Source organism: Lactuca serriola, chromosome 4 (assembly GCF_051521515.1).
Source record: "Lactuca serriola cultivar US96UC23 chromosome 4, Lser_US96UC23_V15, whole genome shotgun sequence".
Taxonomy (NCBI): domain Eukaryota; kingdom Viridiplantae; phylum Streptophyta; class Magnoliopsida; order Asterales; family Asteraceae; genus Lactuca; species Lactuca serriola.
In genome coordinates this window covers 245,260,419-245,276,054 of record NC_136411.1, presented here as the reverse complement: position 1 = coordinate 245,276,054, position 15,636 = coordinate 245,260,419, and positions in this window count along the sequence as shown.

The following is a 15,636-nucleotide window of genomic DNA, read 5'->3' as shown; positions in this document are numbered from 1 at the left end:
TACAAATTTCGAGATTATCTAACTACTAAATCTAATATCATCCTTCAGCCCTATGCTCCGAGCATGTTGAAGATGCTTAACCCGAGTCAATCCCTTTGTGAGGGGATCTGCCGGATTCTCATCTGATGATACCCTCTTTGCCACGAGGTGTCCTTCTTCGATCCGATGTCTAATGAAATGGTATTTTCTGTCGATGTGTCTGGATCTCCCATGATCCCTTGGTTCCTTGGCTAAGGCAACAGCACTTTCACTATCACAGAAGATCTCCATTGGCTCTTTAATAGCTGGTACAACTTCAAGGTCTCCAATGAAGTTCTTCAGCCATATCGCCTCCTTTGCTGCTTCACTAGCTGCAATATACTCTGATTCACAAGTAGAATCTGCCACTGTCTCTTGCTTGGAACTCTTCCAAGAAATTGCTCCTCCGTTTAGGGTAAAGATCCAGCCCGACTGAGAGCGGAAATTATCCCTATCAGTCTGGAAGCTAGCATCACTATACCCTACAACTCTCAAGTCACCACTCCCACCGAGGGTAAGAACCCAGTCCTTAGTCCTCCGCAGGTACTTGAGGATATTCTTTACCGCAGTCCAGTGTGCCTTGCCAGGGTTCGTCTGATATCTGCTAACCATGCTCAAGGCAAAAGCTACATCGGGTCGAGTACACGTCATAGCATACATGATCGATCCTACAGCCGAAGCATGAGGTGTTCGACTCATTTCTGCTATCTCAGCCTCAGTGCTAGGGCTTTGTGTCTTACTCAATCTGGTGTTACTCTGGATGGGTAACTCTCCTTTCTTGGAGTCCTGCATGCTGAATCTCTTCAGCACCTTATCCAAGTAGGTACTCTGACTAAGTCCAATTAGTCTTTTACTCCGATCTCTCAAGATTCTTATCCCTAGAATATAGGCAGCTTCACCAAGGTCCTTCATAGCGAAACACTTCCCAAGCCAGGACTTTACTTCCTGCAGGGTTGGAATGTCGTTTCCTATGAGTAGTATGTCATCCACATACAATACCAAAAAGCTGACTATACTCCCACTAGCCTTGACATACACACAAGATTCATCTTCACTCCTAGAAAAGCCAAATTCCTTGACCTTTTCATCAAAGCAAAGATTCCATCTGCGAGGTGCTTGCTTCAATCCATAAATGGATTTCTCAAGCTTACACACTCTATTAGGGTACTCGTTGCTGACAAAACCCTCTGGCTGACTCATGTAAACATCTTCAGCCAACTTTCCATTAAGGAAAGCGGTTTTGACATCCATCTGCCATATTTCATAGTCATGAAATGCAGCTATGGCTAACAGAACCCGAATAGACTTAATCTTGGCTACCGGAGAAAAGGTCTCATCATAATCCACTCCAGGAATTTGAGAGAAGCCCTTTGCAACCAGTCTAGCCTTATAAGTGTGTACTTTACCATCCATGTCGGTCTTCTTCTTGAAGACCCATTTGCACCCTACTGTCTTACGACCTGGTACATTTTCAACCAAGTTCCAAACTTGATTGTCATACATGGATTGTATCTCGCTATCCATAGCCTCTTTCCATTTAGCAGACTCGGGGCCTGCCATGGCTTCCTCGTAGCTGTTAGGGTCATCTTGACTTACTAGTGTCTCATCACTAATAAGTGTCTCACCTTCTGCAGTAATATGGAATCCATAGTAATGCTCAGGTGCACTCCTAACTCTCGTGGAACGTCTCAGAGGTACAGATTTGTCAATTGGCTCAACACGAGTTTCCTCCTCAGGTTGAGGGCTAGAGTTTGAAGTTCCTTCACCGCTTGATTCTCGAATTTCTTCAAGATCAATTTGTCTCCCACTGTCTCCTTGGCTTATAAATTCTCTCTCTCGAAAGACTCCTCTTCTTGCTACAAAGACCACATTGTCACTAGGTCTGTAGAAGAGGTAACCAAAGGATCGCTGTGGGTAACCGATGAAAATACACCTCTCGCTTCGAGGTTCGAGCTTATCATGAGTCTCGCGTCTCACGAAAGCCTCGCAACCCCAAATCTTGATGTGGTCTAGTTTAGGTACTTTACCACTCCACATCTCGTGAGGAGTTTTGGCAACTTTCTTTGTAGGGACTAGATTAAGAATATGGGCGGCAGTCTCCAAGGCATACCCCCAGAATGAGATTGGTAGCGTAGCTCGACTCATCATGGAACGAACCATATCTAACAAGGTTCGATTACGCCTCTCAGCCACACCATTCAACTGTGGTGTCCTGGGAGGTGTCAATTGTGAGACTATCCCACATTCCCTTAGATAGTCGAGGAACTCTGAACTAAGATACTCACCACCACGATCGGATCGAAGCATCTTAATGTTCCTGCCCAATTGATTCTCGACTTCCTGTTTAAATTCCTTAAACTTCTCGAAAGTCTCTGACTTATGCTTGATCAAGTAGACATATCCATATCTACTATAATCATCAGTAAAAGTCAAATAATAACGAGTAGCATCCCTTGTGGCATGTTTGAATGGTCCACACACATCCGTGTGTATAAGGTCCAACAAACCTTCACCCCTCTCACACGAACCTGTGAAGGGTGACTTTGTCATTTTTCCAAGTAAGCATGATTCGCAACTATCATCTGACTTTAGGTCAAACGACTCCAAGACTCCATCCTTTTGGAGTTGGCCTATGCGTTTCTTGCTTATATGTCCAAGACGACAATGCCATAAGGATGCTTTATCCAAGTTATTATTGGTAGAATCAATACATAAAACATTATTTCCTAAGTTATCAACAACAGATATAGCTTCATACACACCATCACAAGGTAATGCTTTAAAATAAAGAATATTATTAAAGAAAGCATCAATAGAACCAACTTCATTATTAAATGAAAAGGTAAACCCTTGTTTGTACAAAGCATGAAAGGAAATAATATTTCTTGCCATTCCTGGCGAAAAACAACACTTATTCAAATCTAAACTAAACCCACTACTTAGCGATAAAGTATAAACTCCAATCTTGGTAACAGGTATAGCTTTCCTATTCCCCATGATCAAGTTTATCCTTCCTTGCTCCACATCCTCACTTCTTCTTAGTCCCTGCAAGTCACAACAAATGTGAATACCACACCCGGTATCAAGGACCCAAGAATTAGAATGGGGTGAGTTATTAGAAATGATAGTGTAAATACCTGCATGGTTGGGTTTAACTTTCCCATCCTTCACATCTTGCTGGTATTTTGGGCAGTTCCGCTTCCAATGAGCTTTTTCATGGAAATAGAAGCATTCAGCCTCTTTTGGGTCAGAAGAAGGAGTAATGAAACCTTTCTTGGTTCCACTTGAAGAAGAGCCATCAAGGGTCCGAGCCTTGGTACCCTTAGAAGAGCTCTTTCTCTTCCTCCCTCGACTTTTCCCGATTGCCAAAACCGGAGTAGAGTTTTGAGTAGGAGTGATAGCAACCGACTTCCCCTTAAGACCTGATTCTGCGGTCTTGAGAAGTCCCTGAAGTTTGCTGAGGGTGACTTCTTCCTTGTTCATGTGATATATCATGCGGAATTGATCATAGCACGATGGTAAGGAATGCAAAATAATATCTATTGCAAGATCCTCCGGGAAGTTCACATTAAGCTTCAGCAAACGATCCACATACCTTTGCATTTTCTGCATGTGGCTCGTGACGGATTCCCCGTCCTTCATCATGGTTGTTATCATGGAGCAGATGATTTCATACCTCTCTTGTCTTGCACTTTGATGGTATTTTTCCATCAAATCTTGGTGCATGTCATAAGGGTAGAAATCCTCATAAGACTTTTGGAGTTCTGCTGTCATCGTGGCCATCATGATGCAAGCTACTTTCGTAGCATCCCTTTCATGTGCCCGAAATTCAGCGATCTCCTGAGGAGTTGCAGTGGACTCATCAATCTCCTTAAGCTCCTTGTCAAGGACATATTCTTTGTCCTCGTAGCGGGTAATCATCCTGATGTTTCTGATCCACTCATTGAAGTTGGATCCATCAAAGGTGACTTTCCCACACAAGTTCATAAGGGTAAAGGAGCCATTAGGATTAGAGCCAGAAGCATTGTTGAAAGACATCTGAAGGAAAGAGGACAAGATTAGTTTAGATATAAGAGAGTCCTTAATAAAACACCCAAATGTAATATTAAGGCTAGGATCCAATCACAATATAATATAACTTAGAAGAGGTATGCCGTAATCTAAGCTATATCATATTTGAAAGGTAGGTGAATGACGATTCACCAATTTCCACCACGAAAACCGCAATATTTTAGTATTAGGTTTTTGAATGGTTCTTAGAAATTCCTAGATTCTTTGAGATTCAATGAACTTTTCAAAGGCATGTTTCAATCTCGAGTGTGCCCTCCAAGTTTTGTGACTGGGATACCGAGGATCACAAAACGAGGTGTGAAGTAACCATGCAAATCACTTGGTACTCTTAAAGTTTATCACTCAATCGATGTGCCGGTTAACCACACACGCTCCATCGATACTATAATAAACCCTAAGTCACCCTTTACCTACCTTGTTAAGTCCAAGTTAGTGTGCCGGTTAACCACACACGCTCCACCAACGACTTAATCAAAGTGTAAAGTGTAATTTCATGGAATAGCACCTTATTCACATTTTTCCTAAAGTAACTAAGATTGGGAATTTAATAAAACATTTAGTTACTTTATAATATTCATCATACTTTGAATGAGAATTAATAAGTCCTTGTCTTACCCGTTCGGCTAACGACCCTCCACCGATCAAGCAAGCGGTGGGTGAGAGTGAACACCCATTAAGTCACCATTTTATAGGCAACAACCTTATACCCACCTTATAGACCGGCTTCGTGAATGAGGCGTACTAGCGGTAAGACGACTTTGTTCTTATACATATATATATATATAATTATTAAATCATAATAATATAAGTATAAGGGTTGAATTTTAACTTTTAAAATTCTAGGGGTTGGAACTAAAGTTTTAACTTAACTTTACTTGTTCCAAAACTTGAGGGCAAGTTTTGTAAACTTTCAAAACTTTTCATTTCTTGTAACTTATGAGTTTATTAGAGTAATAAAATGAGGACTTTTCATTTTTCCTAACTCTTGTGTTCTTTTAATGGTTTTTAATCCAAGAGACTTTTGGTTTTCCATAACTTGAGGACAAGTTATGGACTCCATTAAAACACATTATGATCATGAATTAATCTACCACATAGGTTATAAATAATTCCTATGATCATCTAAACATCATAAGAACAAGAATATGAATATCAACACTTTCAAGAATCAAAATCACATTTAATCTTTGTAATTTTGATAACTTGTTGTTGTAAATGAGTTAGAAAAGACATTACACCTTCTAAAATAAGTTTTTCAAGTACCAAAACATTTTAGGGTAATGATTCTAATCCAATTCCAGCAACTCAAGTCGAAATTCAGCACTCTGTCGACCCTACTCGCCGAGTGCATAAACCTACTCGCCGAGTAGGTTGAAGATACACATGAACTCGACGAGTCCTCCCCATGGACTCGCCGAGTCCATCAGTCAGACAGCAGAATTTTCGACTTTCTTCAACTTTTAAGCACAAATAACAAACAAACAAGCCTAGGCTCTGATACCACTGATGGGTTTTGAGCATTCTAACACTTCCTAAGTGTACATGCAACCCTAATAACCTTGGATCTATGTTTGTCTAATTATCATGCAAAGTTGAATTCCAAGGTTATATTCCTCTCTAGCATACATGGGGAACAATTTTAACTTGAATCATAGATAGAATAACTTACCTTGTTGTTGATTGTGTTCCTTGAAACCTTGTGAGCCTAGCACCCCAAGTGTGATGCCTCAAATGCTTCACACAACACCAAATGCTCTTGGAAAGACTCTTGAGATAACACACACTTCTCAAAATCGGCCAAGCCCTCTAGTTTCTTTTTCTCTAGCCGATTTTGGTGGAGAATGGGATCCTTATATAGTGTTGGCACATCTAGGGTTACACCATGTAAACCCTAATGTGTCATGACTCTTCATTTCCATGACCCATGGGTTTGTAACTCCCATGGAGCATCCATGGAGCATCCTATGGGTAGAACCCAACTTGATAATCCATGGAGCCTCTTAGCCCACTATACAAGATATGAATGATTTACATAATCAACCCATATATTTAATTAGTTATCCTTTGATCACTTAATTAATTCTAAATTAATTCTTTGATCAACTAATCAAATAATATTATTAATATATTAGAACTTATAATATATTAATAATCTCCAAGTGTTATTTCTCTCATTTAGTCTATCCAATTGCATGGTGCCATGCAACCCAAATGGACCATGCCGGGTCGGGTCAAGTACAAGCCCGAAATAGTTATGGACTTAGACACCTTATCCAACATAAACATGTTACACTTTTGGTCCCTCCCCTATAAATGTTTTTCACTTTAAGTCCAGAAATTACCATTTAGCCCTCAGCATTTCAATATCCTTTCCATTTAAGTCCCAATCTTACCAAACAGCTCCTGACTCCTGAAAATCTTCACAAATTAAATCCTAGAAATAAACTTTTAGCCCCTGCAGATTCCAAAGCTTTCCATTTGGCTTTCCGAAACCAACCCTGTTAATTATTATCTGATTTTGGGCTATAATAATATACAATAATAATAAAAAATTACATCTCGGGGTTCCGGTTTTTTATTTAAATCGCTATATTTTAAACGGGATGTTACACTCAATAGGTAAGGTTACAAAGAGGTTCGCGGTGAATTGACTGTCTACAGGTTTAGACCTAAATTATGAGATGTCACATTACCTCCTTGTTAAAGGAATTTCATCGTAAAATTATTTCCCTTCAGATTATTTTTATTCTACTAGTGGAGGTAGCACCGTTGAACAGTTGCGGGTACTTCTATTTCATTTGATCCTCACATTCCCATGTAAACTTTAGTCCTCTATGAGAGTTCCAACAGACTTCTACTATAGGTACGTGACTTTGTTTGAGGCTTTTGATTTCTTGATCAATGACTTCACCGGTTCCTCCACGAAGTGAAGTTTAGTGTTGACCTGGATTTTATCGAGAGAAATAACAAGGATCTCATCAGGGAGACAATAATAGAGATTACGCACGGGGATTTCAAAAGGAATGATGTATCAGGGATTTCAAAAGGTCTGATGTATCATGCATTTAATTCACCTTGTTTTCTAAATCTAATGACACCATTCAAATGTGCGACCTTTAGTTGGAAACGATCTCCTACTTTGAATTCTAGGGGTTTACGTCTCATGTCAGGATGGATTTTTTTGAAAACTATGTGCGGCCTTTGGTCATTCCTTAATAAAAAAAATATTTTTTGTTGTTCCATGAATGATCTCAGGACCATTAAGTAGAGTATCTCCAACTTCTGCCTAGCATATCATAGAACGACATCTACATTTGTACAAGGTCGTGAATGGAGCAGCATTTCTGATAGTGTGATAACAATTATAGTATGAAAACTCAACTAGTGGTAAGTGAGTATCCATGCATTACCGAAGTTTATCACACAAGTGTAGAGCATGTATTATACAGTTTGTATCATCCTTTCACTCTGTCTATCTGTTTAAGGATGATATGCAGTACTTATGTCGAGTGTGGTTCCTAAAGACCTCTGCAATGATTGCCAAAATCTAGAAGTGAATCTTTTATCTCATTCCGAGATAACACATATTGGAACAACAAGTAGTCTGGCTATTTCCTTGAGATATGTCCTGGTGAGTTTCTCCATCTTGTTAATTTCTTTGATGGCTAGGAAATGGACGTAGTCAAATGGTCAAACACTACCCAAATGGTGTCATAACCGCTTTAAGTTTTTGGCAACTTCATTATGACGAGTATGGTTATCTGTTCCAATTTCCATTCTAGGATTGATGATTGTTGTAGTAGACCAGATGGCTTCTGGTACTCTACTTTGACATTGGAGCATATCAAGAATTTACTAACATATGTGGCAATCTATTCCTTTATGTTGGACCACCAATAAACCTTCAAAAGATCAAGTTACATCTTATCTGATCCGGGGTGTATCGAGTATCTCAAATTCTGAGCTTCATTTAAGACTAGACTCCTGACTTCACCAAACCTTGGGGTCCAAATTCAGTTCATGAAATATCGTTTTCCGTCTTCCTCTAGGGTGAGCTATTTGTCCATTCCTCTTCGGTTTTCTTCTATGATATGGTGGGATACATGTAATTGCATCTAAGTGTTTAACAAGTGGGAACGTATCGTGAAGTATAACCGAATCGTGATGTATAACCGAATCGTGACATGTATGCATGTGCTTGTATAGATGCATATAAATAATGATTGAAGGACTTAGGAAGGCTTTTCCGCCCTATTTCCTTTTCTTCGTTGAGATGTGATCTGGTGGGATCGGATGTCCGTCCGAAGGTCGTTTGATTCATTAGTTATATATTATGTATACAAGCATAGACATATAGGTTTGCATTAGTCAGTTCAGTTATGAGTCTCTAACTCTAGTTCAACACTTATATTGGAAACCCACTACCCACTATTTGGGATGCATCTTCAGGACACAGCCTTCTCCGTCGTCTAGTTGGTAACCAGAGTCTCCTGTAGGGAGAGCGGACATTGTGTGTATAGATCTATATAGGATTGACACCCTCGCACCCTGACTGCTAGCTACAGTCCGCGGCCTAACAATCCAAGGGGTGACAAATGTCACATTTTATAGACGCTTGCAGGGCATCACGTACTCTAGTGTCGGTTAGTATGGTTACGAGTATCCCATGTTACCTTATAATTCATGGCCTTAAGGTAACGGTATTTTACACTGTATTTCACACTATATTTTACATTGTATGCTGGAAACCCGCTATCAGAGTTACACTAATTTTAGACCTTGCTAGCCGTATCTTTCATTTGATACTGTCGGGGGTCTGTATTCTTGTTTTAGACCTTACTAGTTGTATCTCTCATTTGATACTGTATGGGGTCTGTATCCTCTGTTTTTAGACCTTGCTAGCCGTACCATTCATTTGGTACCGTCTGGGGTCTGTGTCTCTTTTGTTAGACTGAGCCAGGCGTGTCGTTCGTTCGATACTCTCCTGGAGTCTATGATTCCTCTTGCCTTAGTCAACAGTTTTCACTACTGAGGCATATGTTATTTTCCCTGATTTCTCCTGCTTTCTTTAATAATCAAATTCTGTATTTTGATAGTAATAGCGATTAAGGGAAAACTACTTTTTGCCACATAACTCCGTCCAGTCTTGGTAGAAGACTGCTTTTATTAAAGAAAATATAGGATTTTCTGGAAAAGACACTAATGTAATGGACACTCTAAAACTACCACTTTTATTAAAGTTATTTGGATAAAATGACACTAAATACTTATGAACTCACCAGCATTTGTAAAAATGCTGATACTCGCTTTTCAAATAACTTGTATTCTCAGGTCAGCTTTAGACAGGTACATTCAAGGAGCTTCTATTGAAGACGGTTTTGTGCCAAGCTGCTCTTATATTATTACATGTATTACTGTGTTGTATTGTTATGTAAATCATGTAAAACTATTACTATTAATGCAATGGTTGTTGTACTTTGATTACTATAATGCATGTGTTGTGATACTTGACATGACGTCATCCACCCCAGAACGTTTCCACCGTTCCGGTTTTGGGGTGTGACAGTATCGGAGCTCGCCATGGAGAGAATGTTAGTCAGCTAAAGCATTTGTCAAGTTGTTTTTAGATTTGACTGGAGAGTTCTTGCATTTTCCATGGAGCCACAGGATAAGGAGATCTTGCTAGTGGTGTTGTACCCAAGATTAGGTCAATTTAGGATTCAACCTGTTTGACTGGAGGTACTTCAAGAAGATCTTCTAGAAATATGTCCATGTATTTGCACACTTGTGGAATGCCTTTGATTTCCTTAACCTTGCCTTGCATACCCACCACGTGGGCCAAGAAAATGAAGCATCTATTCTACAAAAACTTTCGTGCCTTTATTCAAGAGATGATTGTTAGATTCTTTCCTGATTCATCTCCATAAATCACAAGGGCTTCGTTGTGGGGTAAGGGTAGTTGGACGGCTTTTTTGTAACATTAAATCTAGGCTCGATATGGTGATAACCAATCTGTTCTAATGACTACGTCGAAACTTCTAATGGTCATATGTGTTAGGTTAACATGAAATATGTGGTTATTTAGGGTGAGAGGCAATTGGTGAGTATTTCTAAACTACTTTCTATCTGGTTGTTTGCTACTTCTAATGTGTAAGCTTTGTTAAGTTTTCATTATTTATGGTTTATCATGCTTTTAAGCTTATGGGAAATAAAGCTTCTATCGACACTAGAATCAAATAATACAGATGCATAAATATTATTGATAGGAAATGTACTAGTAACCATAGTTGGGTCATGGAGCGCATCTCCAACACCAATCACGATGCTCTTCCTTTGCCACCCTGATTCTTCAGTTTAAGGAAATCTTTCTAGAACTTTCCTGGTTGATTACATTTGAAGCGGTTAAGGCGTCTTTCTACAATAGGGGTAGAGGTCACAATAGTTGGGGTCTTTCTGTATAATTTAGCAAAATGATCTTTCAAGTTACAGGTGTTACAAACAAACACCCTGCAATTACCTACATGATGATAATTGCACCTGCTATAGTTGGGAAGTGTCCCAATGTAGGTCTTGGATGGAGTGGGAGTGTTTATGATTGTGGCATAAACATCACTGGTTCTTTTTTGGGCTTGAGGAGTTTGAACTTCTGTTTGGACTTCTCGTGGTAGTTCCGTTTTATACCCTCCATCCGTTTCTGTTCCGTCTGTTGGGTCATGGTACCCTAATGGATATATTCTCAAACAAATGATATGGCAATTGCTTAGCACTATCAAAGGTAGTGGTCTGGATGTAGTAACTTGACTTTGAACTAGGGGAGCTAGCCCCGAAATATACGTTTCAAACTTTTTGTATTTTGGGTTTACTATTCTCGGGTAGAGGTTAGCGAGGTAGTTAAATCGTGAGGTGTAAACAGTCACTCCCGAATCTTTCATACTAAGGTTCCATAATTCTTGTTATAGAGCATGAATTTATTGACGAGGACAATACTCTTCGATCAAAAAAAATTTAAAGCTTCCCAAGTAATGACATAGGTTGCATCGATTCCCATACACTTGGTATGGTTATTTCACCAAGTTATGGTGGAATCCATTAGCATGCAAGTAGCATACCTAACTCAACAGTCATTAGTAAAAGAAATGATACAGAACACTTCCTACATCATCTCTATCCAACAAGATTGGCCAACGAATCCTTCTGTACCAAAGAAGGATTGGGGTTTTTAGGCTAAGAAATCCTTGTATGAACAAGATTTGGGGTTGTTTCTTTTAATGATTGGAATACCACAAGCATTTCCACTGCTCACATGGAATTTGTTCCGGGCAGCCTTATTTGTATCTAAGACTATAGAAATCCCTTGTGAAATCATGGTTTGCACTAGTGTTGAGTCCATTCAAAATGATGGTGGTGGACGAAATCACGGGTTCCTTTTAAGGGTCCATCATTTCTAATATGTTCAGACGGACACGTTATGTTGTTTTACACCATGTAGTCATAAACAAATATGTATGAGTTTTATTTGTTCTAAATTCCTATCGATTTCCAAATTATAGAGAGCGATCGATTCCTAAAATATTACATATTTACAAATGATAGAGAGAGACCGATTTATGAAATCCTACAGATTGCCAAACGATAGAGAGACTACAGAAAATCCTATTGATTACAGATGATAGAGAGATAATTTAAATCCTACCGAATTCAAATGACAGAGAGAGAATTCAAACTATATCGATTTCAAATGATGGAGAGAGAACTGAAATCCTTCTGATTTCTCCATCTGGTTTCTTATCTTTGGTCATCCCATCCTTTTCTTCAGATTACTTAGTGGTTTCTTTATATGGTTCTTCCTCGGAAGGATCCTTGTCATTTTGGAAGATATGGGAGAGAGAAGTTCGGAGACTACTGAACGATTGAATGGGAACTATGGGTTTCTCTGTTATGTATTGGTTCTTTGTTCTTCTTCGAATTTAAGTATATCAGTAAAATCTGGAATAATAGATTTAAAGTATTTTTCTGATTTTTAAAATGTACGTGTTGTTTTGGGGGTTGATATAAGGATTGTAAAGTACTATGTATCTGTAGTGAATCTTAAGAACATTCTTCAATCTCTAAAACTCTCAAACATTATAGTTTGTCAAACACCTTGCCCAAGGTTGGTTGTATACCCGACCGACCATAAATAACATAGGGCAAAGGTACAACAATAAACAAAACTGTAGTTGTATTCCACATTGAAGTTTGAATACAATCGGCTTATAGATAATAAAAAGTACATGAATTGCCTTAACAGGCAAGCATATATAACAAAAACTTGAAAACTAGGTCGCCTGAAATCCATAACTATTTCATCGTCTGAAATGCTTCTTTAGTGATCTCCTGAGGATACATGTAGTTTTGAGGGTCAACACATGGTTTGGGAGAGTTACAGGCTTTATGCTAGAGCAGTAGTGATACTTTTTAAATGACCAAAAAAGTATTTTCTTTGTAACTAAAACCATACTCTTATAAATAAAACCGTACTTACGAATGAGTTTGTATAGAACCTTTAGAGAAACTTTGAAACCAAAAGGTGTTTTTCCATATGTATAACCACACTTATAAATGTTTTGTAAAGAGAGAAACTCAATTTTTGGTTTCTAGAGAGAGAGAGAGACAGACAGACAGAAAGAGAGAGAGAGAGAGAGAGAGAGAGAGAGAGAGAGAGATTCAGTTAATGTTTATAGTGAGTCCTATAACCGACATATATGACTAGATATAACCCCTTACAACACTTCATTGGATATCATGGATGAAGACTTAAGATATTAATCACCCTCTTTAATTGATCATTCGAGGTTGTAGCTAGCAACCGCAGGTGGGGGTGTTAACCCATATAGATCTATACATGTGTATCTCATTTAGAAGATTAACGATTATAGGCTTGTGTCTAACATTCGAACTTTGTAAGTTCCTTTTAACCATTGATTAGAGGAATAGCTTCATTTTTGGTACTCTAGCTAGTATGCAGGGCGTACTCTATGAGTACGCTTAGCGTACTAGCTAGATCAGGATCCTAGACATCGACTACATACATTGGGTGTTCGTGGTGTTACGTGGGGCGTCCGTTGGCTTGGGACAAACCCTAATTTTTAGGTTTGTGCGCTATTTAAGCTTCTATAACCCATCACCTGGATATTTAAGACCATCGTCCATATCTTCAAAACCTTATTTTCGTCTCTTAGCCTTTGTGTGGTGTTTTTGAAATCTTATAAAGAACTTTGGTGTGTTTTGTGCATCTTAAAGTGGAAGAAGAAGGTTTAAGACTCATTCTTTGGAGAGGAGCATAGAGATCCAGATTTAGATTCCTCATTTCTTGACTTTTGAAGTATAAAGTCTATATCTTGTCAACTCCTTCTATATATCTTCTTTTGGGCTTGTTTATGGCCATTTTAGTCACTTTTGGTTGGTCCTTGTGAGCTAAGGTCATTTTAAAATCTTAACCTTGTAGATCTAGACATTTTAGGAGTTCGTCAAGAATAAAAGTGCACACTTTATGGTGTATAAGGACTGATGCATGTGTTAAGACCCTTAGTTAAGCTCTTTTGAGGTCTAGAGCCACATTAAGCCATGCATGCACGTAAAGTTGCCAACTTTATGTGATAAATCATCTTTTAAGACAAGATCTGAGAGTATAGACTAGGGGCTAAATAGATTAAGTGCTTTTGGATGACGGTGGCCAACTGAGGATTACGTTGGGCCTACTAGCTGCTACATTGCGCGTACTAGCCCCAGAGCATGTACATTAATCGTACGAGTTGAGTACGCCCATCGTACTCAGCAAGTAGGCTTTGGTGTTGGGTTTCTCGGTTTTGGGCCATGTGTGGACCTAAGGGGTTCATGGATTTGTTGGGCCATCAGATTTCTAGCTTAGACTCTTTCGGATGAAGGCCCACGAAAGGGTTTAGGCCTAATTTGGAAGATTGGGCCATAAGTGGGCCTTGGGTGGGTGTTTTTTGAATAGGGCCATTTTGAGTAATTGGTTTGGGCTTTGACCATGGGCCAAGTTAGAAAATGGTAAAATGGTCTTTTACCCTCGTTTGGACTTTTACTATGAGTCGACACCCAATTATTAATTGGATTTCATTTTATGATCATTGCGCTGGGATTTTTGGACCAACAGCTAGAGATTTATCATTGAGATTAATCAGTCTAAGGTGATTCTTTCTCACTGTGTTTAGTGGGTCGTAGGTACCGATGCCGATCCATGGTTTATTATGTTAGGGTGTTAGATGCTTGTGTGACTCTTACATGTGTATGTGTTCGTAGATGATTAGGTGGGGCCCGATGGATTATTGGTATGTTATTACTTGTTATACTTGTATGTTATTATGTTGGGCAGGGCCCATTGTTCGATTTAGGGTGAGACCTATTATACTTAGTAGGCAGGGGCCATTCTGTGAGATAAGGCAAGACCCGTTACACTCATTAGGAAGGGCCCATTATACGATTTAGGGTTGGGCTCGTTACACTCATCAGGCAGGGCCCATTATATGTATGATATGTGTGGTAAGTAGTATTTGGGGTAAACCCACTAAGCTTCGTGCTTACAGTTTAGATTTTATGGTTCAGGTACTTTTATTGTAAAGGGGAAGAGCTCGGGATGATTGTAGTGCACAAACGATATTGTTCCTCATTTTCATGATGACTCTGATAATTTATGATGTATTGATACAATTGATCCTTTTGAGATATATGATGATGTTATGGGATGTTGGTTTTATTATTTGAAAAATGAAATTTTTGGGGTATTATTTTTGGGTCATTACATTGTGGGTATACTCAGTATTTATACTTAGGTAATGAAAAGTGTCTCACTAAAAAAGCCATTAACTAATGTACACGAATAAAGTGTCACTATAAAATCCGAGTATGTTCGATAAGTATATTCATAAAAGGGCATGATACTTGCTTAAATAGGTGGCATATCTCATATTAAAGTACACAAGGATATGTATAGTTTTGAGTTTTAAGGTTTATAACTTATATATATATATATATATATATATATATATATATATATATATATATATATATATAGGTGTGTATTCTAGGTTTATTTATGTTATGAATTATGTATGGTACTAACCTTCATCGAGGTGTTTGATCTAAATGATTGAGTTTGTAGTTTTAGTTGAAGATATGTTAGAATTTTATTAAGTGGTCTCATCGCACGTCAGAGAAATAGATAAATCTTATATATTATTGTTAGTCAGGTTTGCAGTATTAATAATTTTTTTTGGTACTCCAAGGTTATCAAGTAAGGATCAGGGAGAGATGAGAAGTACGAGAGGGCAAGACCATTTTAACATATATCCGTTCTGAAAGCCAACAACGCAAGCGATAGTTAAAACCAATTACCTCTCCCACACATATTTGAGAAGTAGGATAATTAAAAATAATAGTTTTATAAGGAGCCCGTTGCTATATTTGTATTCCTCTTTAGAGGATACGAGTTCTGTATATCCAATTTAACTCTGATACCAATCTGTCACACCCCGGCCGCGGCAC